Consider the following 11,863-nt stretch of genomic DNA (forward strand, 5'->3'; position numbering starts at 1 on the left):
ACTATTATTAATTTTTTTTCTACAAATTCTTCAGATAAGTAGTTTGATAATAGATAATATAATATTTGGTTGGCCAAAAAGTTTGTTGTTTTTTTTTTTTTTTCTGTAAGATGGCTCTAGTAGTGCTTAGTTGTCTTTAACTTCCTTTTAAACAATTTTGTTATATTGTATGGTGACAGCTGTCATATCAGCATGCATTAAAAAATCAAAATTGGTGAATTTTTGTGTAGCCATTTTAATATCAAAGATGGAAGAAAATAGGCAACATTTTTGGTATATTATGCTTTATTATTTCAAGCAAGATGAAAGGGCAACTGGAACTCAAAAAAAAAAAAAGATTTGTACACTGTATGAAGAAGGTGCTGTGACTGATTGAACATGTCAAAAGTGGTTTGCTCAGGTCAGCCCAGAGACATCTGAAAGGATGCTCAGCATCACTAGCCATCAGAGAAATGCAAATTAAAACCACAATGAGATACCACTTCATACAAGTCAGAATGACTGTCATAAACAAATCAACAAACAACTGGTGCTGGCGAGGTTGTGGAGAAAAGTGAACACGAGTACACTGTTGGTGGGAATGCAGACTGGTGCAGCCACTGTGCAATAGAGTATGGAATTTCCTCAGAAAACTAAAAATGGAACTGCCTTTTGATTTGGCAATTTCACTGCTGGGACTATACCCTAAGAATCCTGAAACACCAATTCTAAAGAACCTATGCACCTCGATGTTCATAGCAGCACAATTTACAATAGCCAAGTGCTGAAAATAGCCTAAGTGCCCATCAGTAATATGAGTGGATCAAAAAACTATGGTACATTTACACAATGGAACACTATGTAGCCAAAAGAAAGAAGGCACTCCTACCCCTCATGATAGCATGGATGGAAATGGGTAGGTGAAATAAGCCATGTAGTGAAAGACAAATACCATATGATCTCACCTATAAGTGGAATCTAATCAACAAAAGAAACAAGGGAGCAAATTAGAACCAGAGACTTTGAAACAAAGAACAAACTGACAGTGACCGGGGGGAGGTAGGAGGGGAATAATGGGGGAAAGAAGGGGAAGGGTCTAGTCAAGGAATGTGTATAAAAGACCCATGGATAAAGAGAATGGAGTGGGGATGGGTTGAAAATGGAAGGTGGGGGGTGGGTAAGGCAGGAGAGAGTAATGTGGGGAAGAAATGGGGACAACTGTAATTGAACAGTAATAAAAAATTTTTAAAAATGGTTTGCAAAGTTTTGTGCTGGAGACTTCTCACTGGATGATGCTTCATGGTCAGGGAGACCTGTTGAAGTTGATAGTGATCAAATTGAGAGATTAATTGAGAACAATCAATGTTACACCTCATAGGAGATAGATGGCATTTTCAAAATATCCAAATTAATAAAGTTATTGGTGAAGATGAAAAATGTGTTTTTTATTTTACGGATAAAACTAAATGAGTTTTTTGGCTAACTCAATATATACCTAATCATTACATAAATCTTAAAATTAAGTAACAGTATTTGTGAAGAATTGAAAAAACCATGCATCTATTAAAATAATTTTTGGCGTTTATTTTAAAAAATACATATAGTTGTTTAGGTCTGTAAAAATCCTCTTTTCTTTGGTGAATATGTCTTATATTGATGTTCTTTTATTGTTAGATGAAATACAATTTTGTACAATTAGTTTCTGTGTTCACCAACAACCACACTCCTACCTTACCCTTCATCTATGGTATAGAAAAGAAAAAAAGGTGGGTGGCAGAAAGAGAGCCTGATGGTAACAGACCATATGAAGGTCAAAACTATTCAAACACTTTCTGTGCCCTCAAATCTACAGTTATGATACTTAGAACAATGCTTGGCCCCACTGACTTGAGGTAAGTAATTTGAGAGAATTTCCCTGAATTCCTTTTTTATAGTTCAATCTCACACAATTTTTCAACAAAGCTTGTTTTTCTGGGCTCTTGATTTACATTCTTATATACTTGTCTCCTACTATCTCTCTTTCTCTCTCTCCCTCTCAATTTCCACACAGCTATAAGAAGTAAAGAATTTCTGTGGTTTATACCTTAAAGCCACCCCCAATCCTTTTACCCATGGTAATACATTTTCCAGTTTCTAGTGAAATGTTAACCTTTTTATGTTTTAAAGTATAATTGAAATATCAGGTAAAGAAAATTACTGAAGACACTTAGAAAAAGGGAGAAGTTAAAAGGTTGTATTTCTGTCAGGTTCAAAGGGGATCATTTAAAAATAATTATAAAATGCAGAAGGATCAGTGCTAAATTATAATTGTATTGTAGCTGAGGCATACAATTTAAGATAAGAAATGTACTTAGGAGTAAAGTATTTGGACATAAATGAAGACATTACAAATATTACTTTTCTATATGTGTAACCTCATTTCAGCTGATCCTTTGCTGCTGCCTTGAATTAGAAAAATCTATATTGAAAAAGCAGTTAAATGACCTGCCATAACATTCTTGCTGACTACTTGTTTAACAAAGTTTGTAAGCCGTTTTCACTGTAGAAGCTGTGAAGAAATTTCAAAAGACAAACGTTTATCTCATGAACTATCAGTTGGAAAGATACAATTGTGTTCAGTATATAGGCAGAGAAAAAATTTTAGTCAAAATACCAAATGAAATATTAGTAAAAGTAAACTTTGCAATATATTGTGTTAGGCATACATTAGAACATTTAAATAAAGTAAAAAATATTAACATTTTGGCTACAAATAGAGGAGTAATTATAAATAACCCTGTGTAATTAGAGATTTTCTCTTATTTACAAGTACTTTCATTAATAAAGCCTTTTTGATTTTTTAAAAGCACTATATTAATACATTTTCAGAAAATTTGGATAAAAAGGGAAAAATGCATTACCGTAGTCTCATAACTCAAACCAAGCATTTGTTCAATTTTTACATGTTTTTGTAGTTTTAAAAAATTTACATAACTATTTTCTCAAAGGGAATTTTTTACAATTTTGCATTTTTCTTTTTCAAAGGAGCACATAGTATGCAGTTTTCACTGTGTGTTGCCATACTTTAAACACATTCAGTATGAATGGTCTGGCTTCAGGACTTTTCCATGGAAGACTTCCTTTAGTTGTCTCTTTGGACAGCTTCCTTGCTTTACGGGACCTCAGTCAGGCTTTTCCGGTTGCCCTGCCTTTTGATCCTTGCCTTTTAGATTGCAAGGTTTACAAGAGCTTAAATTTTTTCTTTATAGTTAATTTTCCATCAGTTTTTAAATGCCTGGTGTATAATAGTCATTCAATTTGTCAAATATGTAATACTATATGATACTGTCAGGCACTGCTCCAAGTGCTCGACATATGTAATCTTCACATAGTCTTGGTGAGGTAAGTACTATACATATCCTCATTTTATAATGAAGATATGAGGTACAGCAAGGTTTAATGGCTTGCTCCAGGTTACTGAATTAGAAAGCTGATAGCTGGGATATAAACCCATGCGTTATTTAAAAAAAATCTTTACTGTGTTTTTTTTTTAACATTACCTTTTAGTCTTGTTATACCTCCATCCCCCAAGCATTCTCCACACTGTTGTTCATGACCATGAGTCCTTTTTCTTTTTTTTTGCTCAGTACTTCCACTTCCTAACCTCTCCCCATCTACTAGCTATCATCTTGCTCTCCATCTATGAGTCTGTCCCCATTTTCCTTGTTAGTTCAGTTTGTTCATTAGATTCCACATTTGAGTCAAATTATATGGTATTTGTCTTTCTCTGACTGACTTATTTCACTTAGCAGAGTGTTCTCCAAGTCCATCTATACTGTTGCAAAGGGTAAAATTTTCTTCTTTTTTATGGCCAAGTAGTATTCCATTGTGTAAATGTCCCATAATTGTTTTATTCATTCATTTACTGATGGACACTTGGACTGTTTCCAAATCTTGGCTACTGTAAATAATGCTGCAATGAACATGGGGGTGCTTATGTTCTTTCAAAGTAGTGTTTTGGGTTCCTTGGGAGATATTTCCAGAGGTGGGATTGCTGGGTAAAAAAGCATATCCATTTTTAATTTTTTGAGGTATGTCCATATTGCTTTCCACAGTGGCTGCACCAGTCTGCGTTCCTACCAACACCAACATGCAAAACGGTTCCCCTTTCTCCACATCCTTGCCAGCATTTGTTGTTTGTTGATTTATTGATGACAGACATTCTGACAGGTGTGAGATTGTATCTTATTGTGATTTTAATTTGCATCTCTCTAATGGCTAGTGATGTTGTGCATCCTTTCAGATGTCTATTGGTCACCTACCTGTCCTCCTTGGAGAAGTGTCTTCTATTCAGGTCCTTTGCCCATTTTTATATTGGGCAGTTTTTTTTTTTTTGGTGTTGAGTTTTTCAAGTATTTTGTAAATATTGGATATTAATCTCTTAATAGGTATATCTGTAAATATGTTTTCCCATTCTGTGGGTTGTCTTTTTATTTTGTTGATGATTTCCTTTGCTAAAACCATGCATTCTGTATTTGAACCTACCCAGTCTAATTCCAGGATTTTCCTCGTTGATCAATATACCACACCATTACTTTTATGAATAGATGAATATATATCACCCTTGTAAATTCTGTTTTTAATGGCTCAGAGGAAAGATTAGTGTTATTTGCAACTTATTTAAACCACTCATTCACTTAACTGTATTTGTTGAGAACCTCCTTCTAGTGCTTCTTGATGTGGAAAAGCTAGAGTAGAAGAAGAAAACTTGACAGTTCTTGAGACATCAAGTCAACACACATTTAATCTCCACTGTGGTTTAGATCAGTGATTCTCAACATGGGCAATTTGGTCCACCAGGGAATATTTGGCAATGTCTGAAGAAATTCTGGTTGTCAAGACAGAGGAAGAACACTGGTAAATAGCCCACATGCACAAAAGAGCCCCCTACAACATGTACTTATCTGGCACCAAAAGTCAACAGTGCCCAGGCTTATAATTGCTGATCTGGAATCTATAAAAATATTGGAGCACAAAGATGAAAAAGATATCTTTTGTCTTCTGTCCTCAATGAGCACACAATCATTTCTTAACTAAGTAAGTTAATGAGGGTCAGACTATGTATACTCTACCTTTATTGTTAGCAAAGGGGAAGGGAGTCATAAAATTACTTAGAGGATGTTATGGAGAATCAGGGGTGATTTCAAATGAATGAGAACTTTTTGGCTGGGCTTTAAAGACAAATAAGATATCACTGGGTCTTTCAGTAAAATCTTACCCATCATGTAAAAGCTAATTCATAAGAGAGGCACAAGGAAATCACCAAGGAATCATAGGAGAGAAAGATCTTTTGTGTTACATGGACGAAGGTTAACACTGGTAGAGGGGAAGGGATTTGAATCTGGTCCTGAGATCTGGCTAAATTTTTTTCAATCTTCACCAGATAATATGTTTTTATTGATTTTAAAGAGAGAAGAAGGGGGAGAGAGAGGGAGAGAAACAATGATATGATAGAGAAACATCGATTGGTTGCCTCCCATATGAGTCCCAACTGAGGATCGAACCCACAACCTAGGTATGTGCCCTGACTGAGAATTGAACTTGTCACATTTTGGTATATGGGATGACACTCCAACCAATGGAGCCACCTGGCTAGGGCAAGCAGGGTGAAATTTTGACACTGGACATCTGATTAAGAAACTAGATGGTACAGAGTGAGACCTTTGTATATTTTATAATTGAAGTCATGCTGATTATCCATTTAGGAAACATGCATACTCTAAAATCATATGTTGTATAGTGCATGTATAGTGCAACAATATTTGACTCGAGTTAGTTGCCTGCTCGTTGTTGCGAATTATCCTAAGTATTTAAAATCTTAGAATATTGTTGAATTGTGAATTAATTTTAGTATGCCTGGCATTATCTAAACTAGAGTACATTTACTCTTCCTTTAATGAGTTTAACAACAAAAACAACTATTTAATACACATCTGATTTTAGGTGAATATTTAAACTTCCTCTAGGAGCCACATGAACAAACTTTTTTCTTACTCATGTAGACAGCCTGAAGGAATACCCTTTATAATTGAGGTCTTTAAAAAAAAATTATTTATTTTATTTCCTTTTTTTTTTTTTTTTTTAATGATTGAGGTGAGTTAATGAATATAGGATGGGCCATTCTGCCATTTTCTAAAACTTTCTTGATCTTTTTCCTCTCTCATTTCCCTTATATTCTAACCTTGAAACTTTCTCTGTTTATTTCTCTATGCAAACTGATGTGTCTTCATTGGTTACTCACATATACTCTCTTTTTCTTTTATGATTATACCACTAATTTTTAAAAAATATAGTATCCTGCCCTAGCTGGTGTGGCACAGTGGATTGAGTGCTGGCCTGAGAACCAAAGGGTTGTTGGTTCAATTCCCAGTCAGTGCACATGCCTGGGATGCAGGCCAGGTCCCCAGCAAGGGGATGCATGAAGTACAACCACACATTGATGTTTCTCTCCCTCCCTATCGCCCCTTCCCCTCTCTAAAAAAATAAATAAATACAACCTTTAAAAATATATAATGTCCTGCTTTATAATGGCAATAAAATCTTTTTATCATTAAATATAATTGTCAAGTTAAAATTTTCTGTGGCTGATAAATATTAGTTGTAGAATCAGTCCACATCTAGACTTGTGTACATAATCTCAAGTCTCTCAAATCCACCATGTATATTTGCCTTCTGAAAATGCATATTAAACATGAATTCAGAGACTTGTAATTATTCAAAATCCATTGTCAATTGGACCTCTTTTTGTATACATATATTTTTTAATTTTAATTTTTTGTTCAAATACATCTGTCTCCACCTTCCTGCCACTACTTTCCCCTACCCACCTCCCCCACCTCCCTCCCTTAATCCTTCCCCACTTTGGCTTTGTCCATGGGTCCTTTATACATGTTCCTTGACTTGACCCTTACCTTCTTTTTCCCTGCCACCCCCCTTCCCTCTTGACTCTGTTGGTTTATTTTTTATTTCAATGTTGCTGGTTATATCTTTTTTCCTTGTTTGTATTTTTGGTTAGGTTCTACTTATAGGTGAGATCATATGGTATTTGTCTTTCACCTCCTGGCTTATTTCACTTACATAATTCTCCCTAGTTGCATCCATGCTGTTGTGAAGGGTAGGAGTTCTTATTTTTCTTTCTGCTGTGTAGTATTCCATCGTGTAAATGTACCATAGTTTTTTGATCCAATCATCTACTTATGGGCATTTGGGTTGCTTCCAACACTTGGCTATTGTAAATTGTGCTGCTATGAACATTGGGGTGCATAGGTTCTTTTGAATTGGTGTTTTGGGATTCTTAAGCTTTAATCCCAACAGGGAATTGCTGGGTCAAAAGGCAGTTCCATTTTTAGCTTTTTGAGGAAATTCCAAACTGTTTTCCACAGTGGCTGCACCAGTCTGCATTCCCATCAACAATGTACTAGGGTTCTCTTTTTTTCCATAGTCTTGCCAGAACCTGCTGTTTCTTGATGCGTTTATGATGGCAATTCTCATTGCAGTGGTGTCTCATTGTGGTTTTAATTTGCATTTCTCTGATGGCTGGTGATGCCAAGCATCCTTCCAAATGTCTCTGGGCCCTCTGTATCCCTTCCTTGGAGAAGTGTCTGCCCAGGTCATTTGCCTATTTTTTAATTGGATAGTTTGTCTTCTTGGAGTGGAGTCAAGTGAGTCTTTGTATATTTTGGAGATCAAACCTCTATCTCATGTATCATCAGCAAATATATTTTCCCATACAGTTGGTTCCCTTCTCATTTTGCTGATGTTTTCTTTAGCCGTGCAGAAGCTTCTTATTTTGATGAGGTCCCACTTGTTTATTCTTTTCTTTATGTCCCTTGCTTTAGGGGACATATCGGTGAAAATGTTGCTGCATCGGATATCTGAGAGTTTCCTGCCTATGTTCTCCTCTAGGACTTGTATGGTGCTGTGACTTATATTTAAGTCTTTTATTCATCTTGAGTTTATTTTTGTGTATGCTGTCAGGTGGTGATCAAATTTCAATTTTTGCATGTAGCCGTCCAGCTCTCCCAACACCATTTGTTGAAGAGGTTATTTTACTCCAATTTATGCGTGTGCCCCCTTGGTCAAATATTGATTGACCATAGAGACATGGGTGTACTTCTGGGCTTTCTATTCTGTTCCACTGATCTATGGGTCTGTTCTTGTGCCAGTACCAGGCTGTTTTGATTATAATGGCCTTGTAATATAGTTTGATGTCTGGTATTGTGATCCCTCCTACTTTGTTTTTCTTTCTCAAAATTGCTGCGGCTATTCGGGGTCATTTATGGTTCCATATAAATTTTTGAAATGTCTGTTCTATTTCTGTGAAATACATCATTGGTATTTTAATAGGGATTGCATTGAATCTATAAATTGCTTTGGGTAGTATGGACATTTTGATGATATTAATTCTTCCAATTATTGAGCATGGTATATGCTTCCATTTATTTGTGTCTTCCTTAATTTCTTTCTTCAATGTTGTATAGTTTTCTGCATACAGGTCTTTTACCTCCTTGGTTAAATTTATTCCTAGGTACTTTATTTTTCTTGTTGCTATAGCAAATGGTATTTTTTCCCCTGATTTCTACTTCTTCTATTTCATTGTTGGTGTACAAAAATGCCTTCAATTTCTGAATATTGACTTTGTATCCTGCTGTTTTGCCAAATTCACTTATTAAGTTGAGTAGTTTTTTGGTGGAGTCTATAGGGTTTTCTATGTACCCTATCATGTCATCTGCAAAGAATGGTAGTTTTACTTCTTCCTTTCCAATTTGGATGCCTTTTATTTCTTTTCTTGTCTGACTGCTGTGGCTAGGACTTCCAATACTATACTAAATTGATGTGGTGAAAGAGGACATCCTTGACTTGTTACCAATCTTAGTGAGAAAGCTTTTAGTTTTTGCCCATTGAGTACTATGTTAGCTGTAGGTTTTCGTATTTATTATGTTGAGGTATGCCCTCTTTATTCCCATTTTGCTGAGTGTTTTTGTCAAAAATGGTGCTATATCTTATTGAATGCTTTTTCTGCACCTATCAAGATGATCATGTGGTTTTTGTCTTTCCTTTTCTTTATGTGATGTATTACATTTATTGATTTGCATATCTGCATTGCTGGGATGAATCCCACTTGATCGTGGTGCACAATCTTTTTAATGTATTGCTGGATGCGGTTTGCCAATATTTTGTAGAGGATTTTAGCATCTATCTGAATCAGTGATATTGGCCCAGAGTTTTCTTTCCTTGTTCTCTCTTTATCTGGTTTTGGGATTAGGATGATGCTGGCCTCATGAAAAGAGTTTTGGAATCTTCCCTTCTCTTGGATTTTTTGGAATAATCTGAGAAGAGCAGTCCTTAGTTCTTCCTTAAATGTTTTGTAAAATTCTCCTGTGAAATTATCTGGCCCAGGGCTTTTGTGTGCTGGGAGTTTCTTGACTACTGCTTCAATTTCCCCAGCTCTTATCAGTCTGTTCAGGCTTTCTGCTTCTTCTTTCAGTGTTGGAAGATTATACTTTTCTGGAAATTTGTCCATTTCATCAAGGCTTTCAAATTTCTTGGCATATAATTGTTCATAGTAGTTTCTGACGATCCTTTGTATTTCTGTGGCATCAGTTGTTATTTGTTCTTTTTCATTTCTGATATTATTTATTTGTGTCCTCTCCCTTTTATTCTTGATGAGTCTGCTTAAAGGCTTCTCGATTTTTTTGATCTTTCCAAAGAACCAGCTTCTGGATTGGTTGATCCTCTGAATTGTTCTTTTCATCTCTATGTCATTCGGTTCTGCTCTGATCTTGATTATTTTCTTCTTTCTACTTGCTCTGGGATTTATTTGTTGTTGTTTCTCCAGTGCTTGAAGTTGTAGTGTTAGGTCCTTTACTTGGAATGTTTCTATCATTTTTAGGTTGGCCTGTATTGCTATGATCTTCCCTCTCAGGACTGCCTTTGCTGTGTCCCATAGGTTTTGGACTGTTGGGTGTTCATTTTCATTTGTTTCCAGAAACTTTTTGATTTCTTCTCTTATCTCATTATTGACCGATTCATTGTTTAATAGTGTACTGTTCAGTCTCCATGAGTTTGCAAGTTTTTGAGCTTTCTCTTTGTGGTTGATTTCCAGTGTCAACCCCTTGTGGTCTGAGAAACGCTTGTTATTATTTAAATTTTCCTGAATTTGCTGAGGCTTGCTTTGTGTCCTATGGTGTGGTCTATCTTTGAAAAAGTTCCATGCACATTTGAAAAGCATGCCTATTTTGCTTCTTTGGGATGTAAGGTTCTATATATGTCAGTTAAGTCCATTTGATTCAATGTGTCATTCAGCTCCACAATGTCCTTGTTGATATTTTGTTTGGAAGATCTGTCCATTTTTGACAGTGGGGTGTTAAAATCCCCTACTATCAGTGTGTTGCTGTCTATATCTTTCTTGAAGTCCTCCTAGGTTTTCTGTATATAGTTGGGTGCTGCTATGTTGAGGGCATATAAGTTTACAATGTTTATGTCTTCTTGATGGATTTTTCCTTTGAGTATTATAAAGTGTCCCTCTGGGTCTCTTTTTATGGTCTTTGTTTTGAAATCTATTTTGTCTGATATAAGTATTGCTACCCTTCCTTTTTTTCCTGTCCATTTGATTGGAATATTTTTTTCCATCCCTTTACTTTCAGTCTGTGTAGGTCCTTTGTTGTGATGTGGGTCTCTTGTAGGCAGCATATGTGCAGGTCATATGTTCTTATCCATTCAGCTATCATGTATCTTTTGATTGGGGCATTTAGTCCATTTACATTTAGAGTTATTATTGATAGGTACTTATTCATTTTTTCTCTTTGTACCTGTATTCTTCTCTTTCTCACTCTTTTTCTTCATCTTCTTAGACCAGTCCCTATAGCATATCTTGGTATGTGCTGGCTTGGTGGAGATGTATTCTTTTAGTCTTCTTTTTTCTGAGAAACTTCTTATTTCACTTTCTATTTTAATTTCTATTCTATTTTAATTGAGAACCTTGCTGGGTAGTGCAGTCTTGTTGTCAGCCTTTGCTTTTAATTACTTGGAATATTTCTTGCCATTCCCTTCTGGCTTCTAGTGTTTCTGTTGAGAGGTCAGCTGCTAGCTATATCGGGGCTCCCTTGTACATCACTACATGTTTCTCCCTTGCTGCCTTTAGGATTCTTTCTTTGTCTTTCATATTTGCCATTTTAACGATGATGTGTCTTGGAGTGGGCCTCATTGGGTTCCTCTTGAATGGGGCCCTCTGTGCTTCCTGGACTTGTCAGACTTTTTCTCTCCTCCAACTGAAGAAGTTTTCCATCATTACTTTTCCAAACAGGTTCTCTATCCCTTGCTCCTCTTTTTTCTTTTTGGTATCCCTATTCTGCGAATATTATTACATTCTAGGTTGTCCTGCATTTCCCTAAACACCTCTTCATTCTTTTTTGTCTTTTTCCCATTTCTTGTTCTTTCTGGGAGCTTTTTTCTACCTTTTCCTCCTTCTCACTGATTTGATCCTCTGTTTCACCTAGCCTGCTTTTGATTCCTTCTACTGTGTTCTTCAATTCAGAAATGGTATTCTTCATTTCTTCTTGTGTCTTATTGACAGTTCCTATGTCCTTTTTCATGTTGATATAGTTTGCAGTAAGTTCCTGATAGTTTCCCTGTAGTTTCTTATAGTTCTCTTTGAGCTCGCTGAGTTCATTGAACTTCCTTAGAACCATTTCTTTTTGAATTCCATATCTGATAGTTTTCTTGCTTCTATTTCATTTAGTTCTCTCTGTGGGGATTTTTCCTTTCCCCTAGTTTTGGGGGTGTTTCTTTCTTTCACATTATTTGTGAGATTTTTCTTTTCTTTTTCTTCTTTTGCTTCTGCTTC

This window comes from Pteronotus mesoamericanus, unplaced genomic scaffold (genome assembly GCF_021234165.1).
Source record: "Pteronotus mesoamericanus isolate MK-2021 breed Mesoamerican mustached bat unplaced genomic scaffold, CSHL_Meso_final scaffold_85, whole genome shotgun sequence".
In the NCBI taxonomy this organism is placed as follows: Eukaryota; Metazoa; Chordata; class Mammalia; order Chiroptera; family Mormoopidae; genus Pteronotus; species Pteronotus mesoamericanus.